Source organism: Cebus imitator, unplaced genomic scaffold, assembly GCF_001604975.1.
Source record: "Cebus imitator isolate Cc_AM_T3 unplaced genomic scaffold, Cebus_imitator-1.0 Scaffold434, whole genome shotgun sequence".
Taxonomy (NCBI): domain Eukaryota; kingdom Metazoa; phylum Chordata; class Mammalia; order Primates; family Cebidae; genus Cebus; species Cebus imitator.
The window spans coordinates 1185074-1193967 of record NW_016107749.1 but is presented as its reverse complement, the minus strand read 5'-3'; the positions used below and the strand labels follow the sequence as shown (position 1 = coordinate 1193967).

The window sequence follows — 8894 nt, the reverse complement described above, 5'->3', positions numbered from 1 at the left end:
CCTCATCTCACTTCATCAATGGACAAATTGACAGAGACGTTAAGGAATTGGCCCAAGTTTACACAGCAAATAAGGAATGGAGTCAGGACATTCTTTCCAAATTCTGTGCTTTAGTTTTTCCGGGAAGTACGCTTAGAGCTGATCTATCTCTCAGAATTGCCGGCTTTGTGCCAATGAGGAAGCCCTGAGCCTTCTAAAGGACCACCTTGCGAGGTTAACCAGTGTGGAATGACAGATATCATCTGGACACTCATGAGGGTTTGTCCTGGAGCAGCACCTGGACACTGAGAGGTGTGACAACAGGGCAAGTCTGATCCAAGGATCGCTGCGGACTCCGGAGCTGAGATTCCTTGGTAGCCCTGCTTGCCTACCCACGGGAGTGGAGGAGAAAAAGTTCAACGCAGAGAGCAGTGCCAGGACTGAGCCCCTCACCTGTTGCTGACCAGTTGTTTTGTGTCTTGAAGAAACTCCTTTAAAATATTTGTTGCTGGGCGCGGTGGCTTATGTCTGTAATCCCAGCACTTTGGGAGGCTGAGGCGGGCTGATTGCCTGAGGTTGGGAATTCGAGACCAGCCTGACCAACATAGAGAAACCCCATCTCTACTAAAAATACAAAATAAATCTTGCTTGTCACCCAGCTGGTGCTCCTGAGGTTAGCTCTCTCTTTTCCATATTGTCCTCCTTCTCCATCCCCCAGACTTAGCAGGAGCAAGGCAAGAGAGAAAGGAAAGCACCTTTTATCTTTTCCTAGCGGGCCTGATGGGATCTCCTCTCCTGCCCAGCATCTATAATAGCACAAAAGGAGCACCAAGCCTCGCATGGTGTTCCTGGGTTTGAGTCCCAGCTCGGCCGTCCTCTTCCTAGGCTTATCCTAGGTGACCTTGGATAAGTCCCTGTCACCCTCCGCAGCTAAAGAACATACCTCCCTCCCCGAGTCTGATGAAAACACCCTCAGTAAACTTGCCTGGCACATGGTTTGTTTATTTCCTGGGTCTGAAACAGTGAAAGGGACAGAGCTGGGTAGGTCGTGCTGCCTTGGGCAGGGCTTTGGTCAGCAGAGGGGCCGGCTTCACTCCACTTCCCATCTCCTGAATAATTCATGAGAAACAAAATGACTGGGCCAGACCTGGGCCCTCCCTCCTCCTGCCGTGAAGGCAGAAAAGTTTCTAATTACAGATCAGCCGGCCAGGCTCCCCAGGGCCCCTGGGCGCTGCACACAGGGGGCATTTATGGGAAGAGACCATGGAGGGGAGGGGTTCTGTCCCAGCCCCTTTCCAGAAGAAACTCAACTCCTTTTGAAATTGTAGCCTTGGCCTGCTAAGGCCCAGGGAGGGACTGGGGAAAGAAGCTTAGAAGAGGAAGAGAAAACCCTGCCAAGGGGTCAGAGAGAAGTGCCCAGAAAAAAAGTCAGGTCAAGGAGGAGCTCTGGGGAAGTCCTGACGAGAGGAATACACAGGCCATCAGGGGAAGAGGTTTGCTCAAGTCCCGTGGAAAGCACGACAAAGCTGGGCTTCAAAAGGAAGATGTTCTATAGAAATACAGATAGAGGCCAGGTGCGGTGGCTCACGCCTGTAATCCAAGCACTTTGGAGGCCAAGGAGGGCGGATCACCTGAGGTCGGGAGTTCAAGACCAGCCTGACCAACATGTTGAAACCCCGTCCTAAAAAAAAAAAACAAAAAAAAAAAAAAAAAAAAAAAAAAAAAAAAAAAAGAATCAGAAAATACAGATAGAAGGAATAAGATCTAGAGTTCTACAGTACAGTAGAGAGACTAGAGTTAATAATTCGTTTTAGAGTTCAAAATTGCTTGGCCGGGCACGCTGGCTCATGCCTGTAATCCCAGCACTTTGGGAGGCTGAGGCAGGCGGATCACCTGAGGTCAGGAGTTTGAAAACAGCCTGGCCAACATGGTGAAAAACCCCGTCTACTAAAAAAAATACAAAAATTAGCCAGGTGTGGTGGTGTGCGCCTGTAATCCCAGCTACCTGGGAGTCTGAGGCAGGAGAATCGAATGAACCCAGGAGGTGGAAGTTGCAGTGAGCTGAGATCACGCTACTGCACTCCAGCCTGGGCCACAGAGCAAGATTCCATCTCAAAGAAGAAGAAGTAGAAGAAGAACAAGAACAACAAGATGAAGAAGAAGAAGGAGGAGGAGGAGAAGAGGAGGAGGAGGAGGAAGAGGAAGAGGAGGCGGAAGAATAAATAATTGCTGGAGGAGAGGAACTGGGATGTCACCACAGGAAGAAGGGGTGAATATTTGGGTGGATGGATGTCCCAGTTATCCTGATTTGATCGTTATACATTGCATGTATGTATCAAAATACCACACGTGCCCCCAAAATATGTACAATTATCATGTATCACTTTAAAAAAAAAAAGGAAGATGTCTTGACTCCAAAGCCACAGCCACTCAGTTACACTACAATTTCCTCATTTATCTATAAAGTGGGGAGATGCCCAACACCTGCCTTACAGCATTATTGAGGAGTTATATGAGTTAATATATGTAAAGTGCTTAGAATACTGCCTCGCACATAAACTAAAAATATATATTAGCAGTTGTAGAGTTATTTTTTATATTATGCTCCCTCCATAGAGTGGTCAGTACAGGGTGAAGGTGACAAGAAGAGAAGATTCAGGGAGGTTGTTAGAGAGCGGAACAATGATTGTGAGGTAGTTTAGTATAGTGATTATGGTAAGGAGTCCATACATAATACCATAATAAATAATAAGAAAAGAGGCCAGGTTGGCCAGTGAGGTAGCTCACGCCTGTAATCCCAGCACTTTGGGAGGCCGAGGCAGGCGGATCAGGAGGTCAAGAGATGGAGGCCATCCTGGCCAACATGGAGAAACCCCGTCTCTACTAAAATACAAAAATTAACTGGGCATGGTGGCAGGCACCTGTAATCCCAGCTACTTGGGAGGCTGAGGCCGGAGAATCGCTTGAACCTGGGAGGCAGAGGTTGCAGTGAGCTGAGATTGAGAGACTTCACCTCCAAAAGAAAAAAAAAGAGGCCAGGTGTGGCAGCTGATGCCTGTAATCCTAGTACTTTGGGAGGCTGAGGTGGGCAGATTGCTTGAGTTCAGGATTTCAAGACCAGCCAGGGAAACATGGTAAAACTCCATCTCTACTAAAACTACAAAAATTAGCCAGGCCTGGTGGAGGGTGCCTGTAGTCCCAGCTACTTGGGAAACTGAGGCATGAGAATTACTTGAACCCAAGAGGTGAAAGTTGCAGACAGCCAAGATGGTGCCACTGCACTCCAGCCTGGGTAACAGAGCGTGACTCTGTCTAAAAAAAAAAGGCCGGGGACAGTGGCTCACGGCTGTAATTCCAGCACTTTGGGAGGCCAGGCAGGCAGATCACGAGGTCAGGAGTTTGAGAACAGTCTGGTCAATACGGTGAAACCCCGTTTCTACTAAAAATACAAAAATTAGCTGGGCGTGGTGGCCTCCACCCGTAGTCCCAGCTACACTGGAGGCTGAGGCAGAAGTATCACTTGAACCCAGGAGGCAGATGAGCTGAGATCATGCCACTGCACTCTAGCGTGGGCGACAGAGGGAGACTCTATCTCAAAACTAAAATAAAATAAAATAGAGGCCAGGTGCAGTGTGGTGGCTCATGCCTATAATCCAGCAAGTTGGGAAGCTGAGGTGGGTGAACTGCTTGAGTCCAGGAGTTCAAGACCAGCCTGGGCAACATAGTAAGACCCTATCTCTACAAAAAATACAAAAATTAGCTGGGCATTGTGGTGGTTGCCTTAATCCCAACTACTTGGGAGGCTGAGATGGGAGGATCGCTTGAGCCTGAGAGGCAGAGGCTGCAGTGAGCCAAGACTGTGCCACTGCCCTCCAGTTTGGGTGACAGAGTGAGAACCTGTGCCAAAAAAATAAAAAAAGTAAGCACTACAGAACTAAGTTGCCTGGGTGCAAATCCCAACTCTGCCTCTTACTACCTGTGTGATCTTGGGCAACTTTGCTGCAGGTCTCCGAGCTCCTATTCATCATCTATAATAAACAGTAGCTGCCGCAGTTAATGGACAATGGTGAACAAAATGGCCAAGGTCCCTGTCCTCATGGAGCTTACAGTCTAGCAGGAAGGGAATACTAAGCAAGAGCATTTATTTTGCATGCCAGCTGTGTGCAGGTCCTGTGCACTCTGCAGACATTCTCTCAATGAAATTTTACAGAATCCACGCCTGTTTTGTAGAGGAAGAGGGTGAAACTCAAAGAGGCCACAAGCAGAGAGAGGATTTAGAGCTGAGAGGTCACTCCACAGTATGGATGAATCACCACATTAGTATGGTGAGCGAAAAAAGCCAGATGGAAACGAATACACATTGTATGATTTCATTTATATGAAACTCTAGAAAATGCAAACTAACTTATAGTGACAGAAAGCAGATCAAGGGTTGTGTAGGACGGGGGTGGGCTGGGCATTCACTGCAAAGAGCCTGAGGAACCTACTTGGGGAGATGGAAATGTTTTACATCTGACAGTGATACTAGTTACATGGGTGTATGCATCTGTCAATGTTCATTGAACTGGACACTTAAAATGGGTGCATTTTCCTGCATGTAAATTACACCTCAACGAAGCTGATCTTTTTAAGGGGGTGGGGAAGATATACCAGACTCCAGAGCCCTGCAACCCTTCTTACATTATTCAAGTGTCTGATTTCAAGTTCATTTGTGGGCAGAGATTGTATCAGATTCATCTTTAGGTCCTCCCCTTACTTCCCAGCCCGAGGGCTTAGTAAAATTCTTTTTTTCTTTTCTTTTCTTTTTTTTGTGATGGAGTCTGACTCTGCTGCCCAGGCTGGAGTGCGATGGTGCAGTCTTGGGTCACTGCAACCTCCGCATACCCGGCCCCCCCTCCTGCCAGGTTCAAGAGATTCTCCTACCTCAGCCTCCCAAGTAGCTGGGATTACAGGCGCCCACCACTACACCAGCCTAATTTGTGTATTTTTAGTAAAGACGGGTTTCACCATGTTAGCCAGGCTGGTCTGAACTCCTGACCTCAGGTAATCTGCCCACCTCAGCCTCCCAAAGTGTTGGAATTACAGGTTTGAGCCACCGTGCTCGGCCAAAATTCTTAAACCCAATAGTTCAGATTACCAAATATACCCTGGGCATCTTCTTTGTCCTGGGTGCTGAGGTCACAGAGCAATCAGTCTAGTGGGGAACACAGAAGGGAAAGGCCAAATAGACACAGTACGGTGGGTAAATGTGCTGATGGAGTAAACAGGTCATTACTGGGCCTCAGCAATGCATCCTGCATAGAGACTGGAACTTGGGATGTGAAACTCTCAAGCTCTTCAATCCACCGCCTGCATTCAAATCTCCACCCTACTGCTTGCTGTGTGACTTTGGGTGACTCCCTCAGCCTGCCAAACCTCAGTTCCCATCTCTGGAAATGGAGATCACAGTAGCTCTAATCTAGAGGGTTGTTATGAGCATTAAAGACAGAAAATGTCAAATGTTTAGCATGGCAGGCATAGGAAGTACTCCATAATTGATAGCCATTCTTACTGTGATTGAAGAGCAGGGAGGTGGGGAGAGGCACACAGGGTGTGTGCGTGTGTAGCGGGGGTTCACGACCCAACCTGAGGTGGGAGAGGGCTGAGAGGTACTTTCCCAGAGAGGTGATACTTGGAGGAGGAATTGGCTCATTTAAGTGGCCATGGAGGCAGTACGGAGTGGGAACAGCTTGGAGCAAATGCTCAATAAATATTTGCTCAATAAATAAAAAAAATAGAGACTGTGCAAAACCTGCCTGTAACCAAGGGGACAGAAAGGGCCTGCCAGAGTAGACTGGGGGGTCCTCAGGAGGCGGGGCTGGGTGGCCCCCACAGGCAGGCTCCAGACTTTCCTAGCCTGGCCCGACCCCACCCTGTGCCCTGCCCAGTTCCCCTGACACCTTTGGATATCCCCAGACCTGAGGCCTGGAACCCAAGGGAGGAGGAACGGTGGGGAGGGCCGGCGGGACAGGGGTCCTCGAGGGCCTTCTCCCTCTAATGAGAATGGGCCAAGTCCCCGCAAGGCGCCTCCTGCGCCCCCGTTGTCCGAACCACAAAGGGCCAGGATCAATGAAAGGCGGGAGCGGCCAAGGGGCCTCCTCTTTGTGCGGCTGTCTCAGGCCTGTTTGCGCCGCCGTCTCCGCGCCCCCATTGATCAGGCATGTGGAAAGATTCCGCCTCCCGGGCTCCCTTTGTGGCCGCGTTGCCAGGCTGCGCCCGGCGTGACTACACCGTGCAGGGCGCACCGCCTGCAGTGGGCACCGGGCTGCGAGACGGGGCGGGATCCCAGGAAGGCAGGGTGGTCAGATTTAGCAAGTAAAAATACAGGACGTCCAGTTAAATGTGAATTTCTGATAAATAACAAACAAAAACAAAAATAAATAAATAAATAAAGTATAAGTATGTCCCAAATATTGCATGGGACATACTTACACTGAAAAAGTATTTGTTGATGATCTGAAATTTCAACTTAACTAGGCATCCTGTTTTATCTGGCATCCTTTGAGGGGGAAGCTGAATACATCTTCATTGCCTAGCACTTATATTACCCCCAACTTCGGTGGTTGAAGTTTTGTTTGCTGCCTTGCTTTTTGTTTTTGTTTTTGGCCGTATTTGCATACCCCGAACTACTATTTAGCTACAATTTTTCTTTAAATACATTTATTTTTAGGCCGGGCGCGGTGGCTCAAGCCTGTAATCCCAGCACTTTGGGAGGCCGAGGCGGGTGGATCACGAGGTCAAGAGATCGAAACCATCCTGGTCAACATGGTGAAACCCCGTCTCTACTAAATATACAAAAAATTAGCTGGGCATGGTGGCGCGTGCCTGTAGTCCCAGCTACTCAGGAGGCTGAGGNGGAGAATTGCCTGAACCCAGGAGGGGGAGGTTGCGGTGAGCCGAGATCGCGCCATTGCACTCCAGCCTGGGTAACAAGAGCGAAACTCCGTCTCAAAAAAAAAAAAAAATACATTTATTTTTTAAAAACTTACCCTGGCAGAGCGTGGTGGCTCAAGCCTGTAATCCCAGCATTGTGGGTGGCCAAAGGGGAATGATTGCTTTAAGCCAGGAGTTCAAGACCACCTTGGGCAACAAAGCAAGATCCCCTCTTACAAAACAAAACAAAAAACTCCCTTAACCTATTAATGATTTATTGATGCATACTGCCTATACATTAACTTGAACAAATATGAAATGTACCTGTTGATGCATTTTTGCCTACAAGGACACTGATGTGACCACACCCACGTCAAGATATAGAATATTCCAGGCTGGGCGAGGTGGCTCATGCCTGTAATCCCAGCACTCTGGGAGGCCGAGGTGGGCAAATCACTTGAAGTCAGGAGTTCGAGACCAGCCTGGCCAACAAGGTGAAACCCCCTCTCTACTAAAAATACAAAAATTAGCCAGGTATGGTGGTGGGTGCCTGTAATCCCAGATACTCAGGAGGCTGAAGCAGGAGAATTGCTTGAACCTGGGAGGCGGAGATTGCAGTGAACCAAAGTGGTGTCATTGCACTCCAGCTTGGGTGACAGAGCAAGACTCCGTCTAAAAAAAAAAGATATAGCATATTCCCATCACCCCAGAAGGTTCCCTGGGATCCCTGGACAGTATCCACCTCCCCACTGGCAGCCATAGATTTGCTTTAGCTGTTTTTGAACTTCATATCAATGGAATCTTATAGTATAATATGTACACTTGAGTCTAGCTTCTTTTGCTCAATGCTGTTTCTGAGGATGGGCATGTGGCTCACCCCTGTAATCCCAGCACTTTGGGAGGCCCAGGCAGGCAGATCAGGATCACCTGAGGTCAGGAGTTTGACACCAGCCTGGCCAATATGGGGAAACCCCGTCTCTACAAAAACACAAAAACTAGCCAGGTGTGGTGGCAGGTGCCTGTAATCCCAGCTACTCCGGAGGTTGAGATGGGAGAATCACTTGAACCTGGGAGGCGGAGGTTGCAGTGAGCCGAGATCACGCCACCGCACTCCAGCCTGAGCTACAGAGAGAGACTCTGTCTCAAAAGCAAAACAAAACAAACATGCAAACAAATGTCTGTGATTTGTCCCCATTGTAGGTTGACCAGTGGTTTGCTGCCTTTCGCAGCTGGCTGAGGATTCCGTTACATGGCTGTTCCACGGTTTGTTCCTCTATTCTCTTGTTGATGGGTGTCTCGCTTGTTTCCAGTTTTTGCTGTTATAAATAAAGCTGCTATGACCATACTTGCAGTGGTCACTGTATGAACTTAAATATATTTAACCTAAGCAATACTATTTGTGAACCATGAGCTTAAAATGCTACTTTAATTTTTTTTTTCTCCTGCACATTAAATATATAACGATGACACATGTTTCTGGGAACATCTTTTGACCAAGCTCACCTTTTGCACTGTCAATGGCCACATACCAAACCGCAGAATAGACGTTAAGGGAACACTGGCTTAGGGTAGATCCTGAGCAAGTGGGTCAATCCCTCTGGGCCTTGGTTTCTTCATCTGTGCAATGGGGATGATAATGTTAATTATCTCACAGAGTGACTGGAAAGGCCAAATGGGGTAACACCTTATAAAAGGGCCAGCCATGGTGGCACACACTTGTAATCCCAGCTACTCGGAGACTGGGGCAGGAAGAGTCGCCTGAGCTCAGGAGTTCGAGATCAGCCTGGGCAACATAGTGAGACACGCTTCTTTTTTTTTTTAGATGGAGTTTTGCCCTTGTAGCCCAGGCTGGAGTGCAATGGTGCAATCTTGGCTCACCGCAAACTCTGCCTCCCAGGTTCGAGCGATCCTCCTGCCTCAGCCTCCCGAGTAGCTGGGATTACAGGCATGTGTCACCACACCCTGCTAATTTTGTATATTTTTAGTAGAGACGGGCTTTCACC

At 48.4% G+C, this 8894-nt stretch overlaps 1 long non-coding RNA gene across 2 annotated transcripts in view; it reads right to left on the bottom strand.

Moving 5' to 3' along the window:
- The window catches only part of LOC108290410, a 17144-nt gene that overhangs the window by 6738 nt on the left and 1512 nt on the right, over positions 1-8894 (bottom strand). The window contains exon 2 of one of the 2 annotated variants that reach the window (XR_001819566.2): positions 8395-8508. The exons of the other annotated variant lie outside the window; for it this stretch is intronic. This is a non-coding gene — a long non-coding RNA (uncharacterized LOC108290410). The remainder of the gene's footprint in view (positions 1-8394; positions 8509-8894) is intronic. 2 annotated transcript variants of the gene reach the window in all.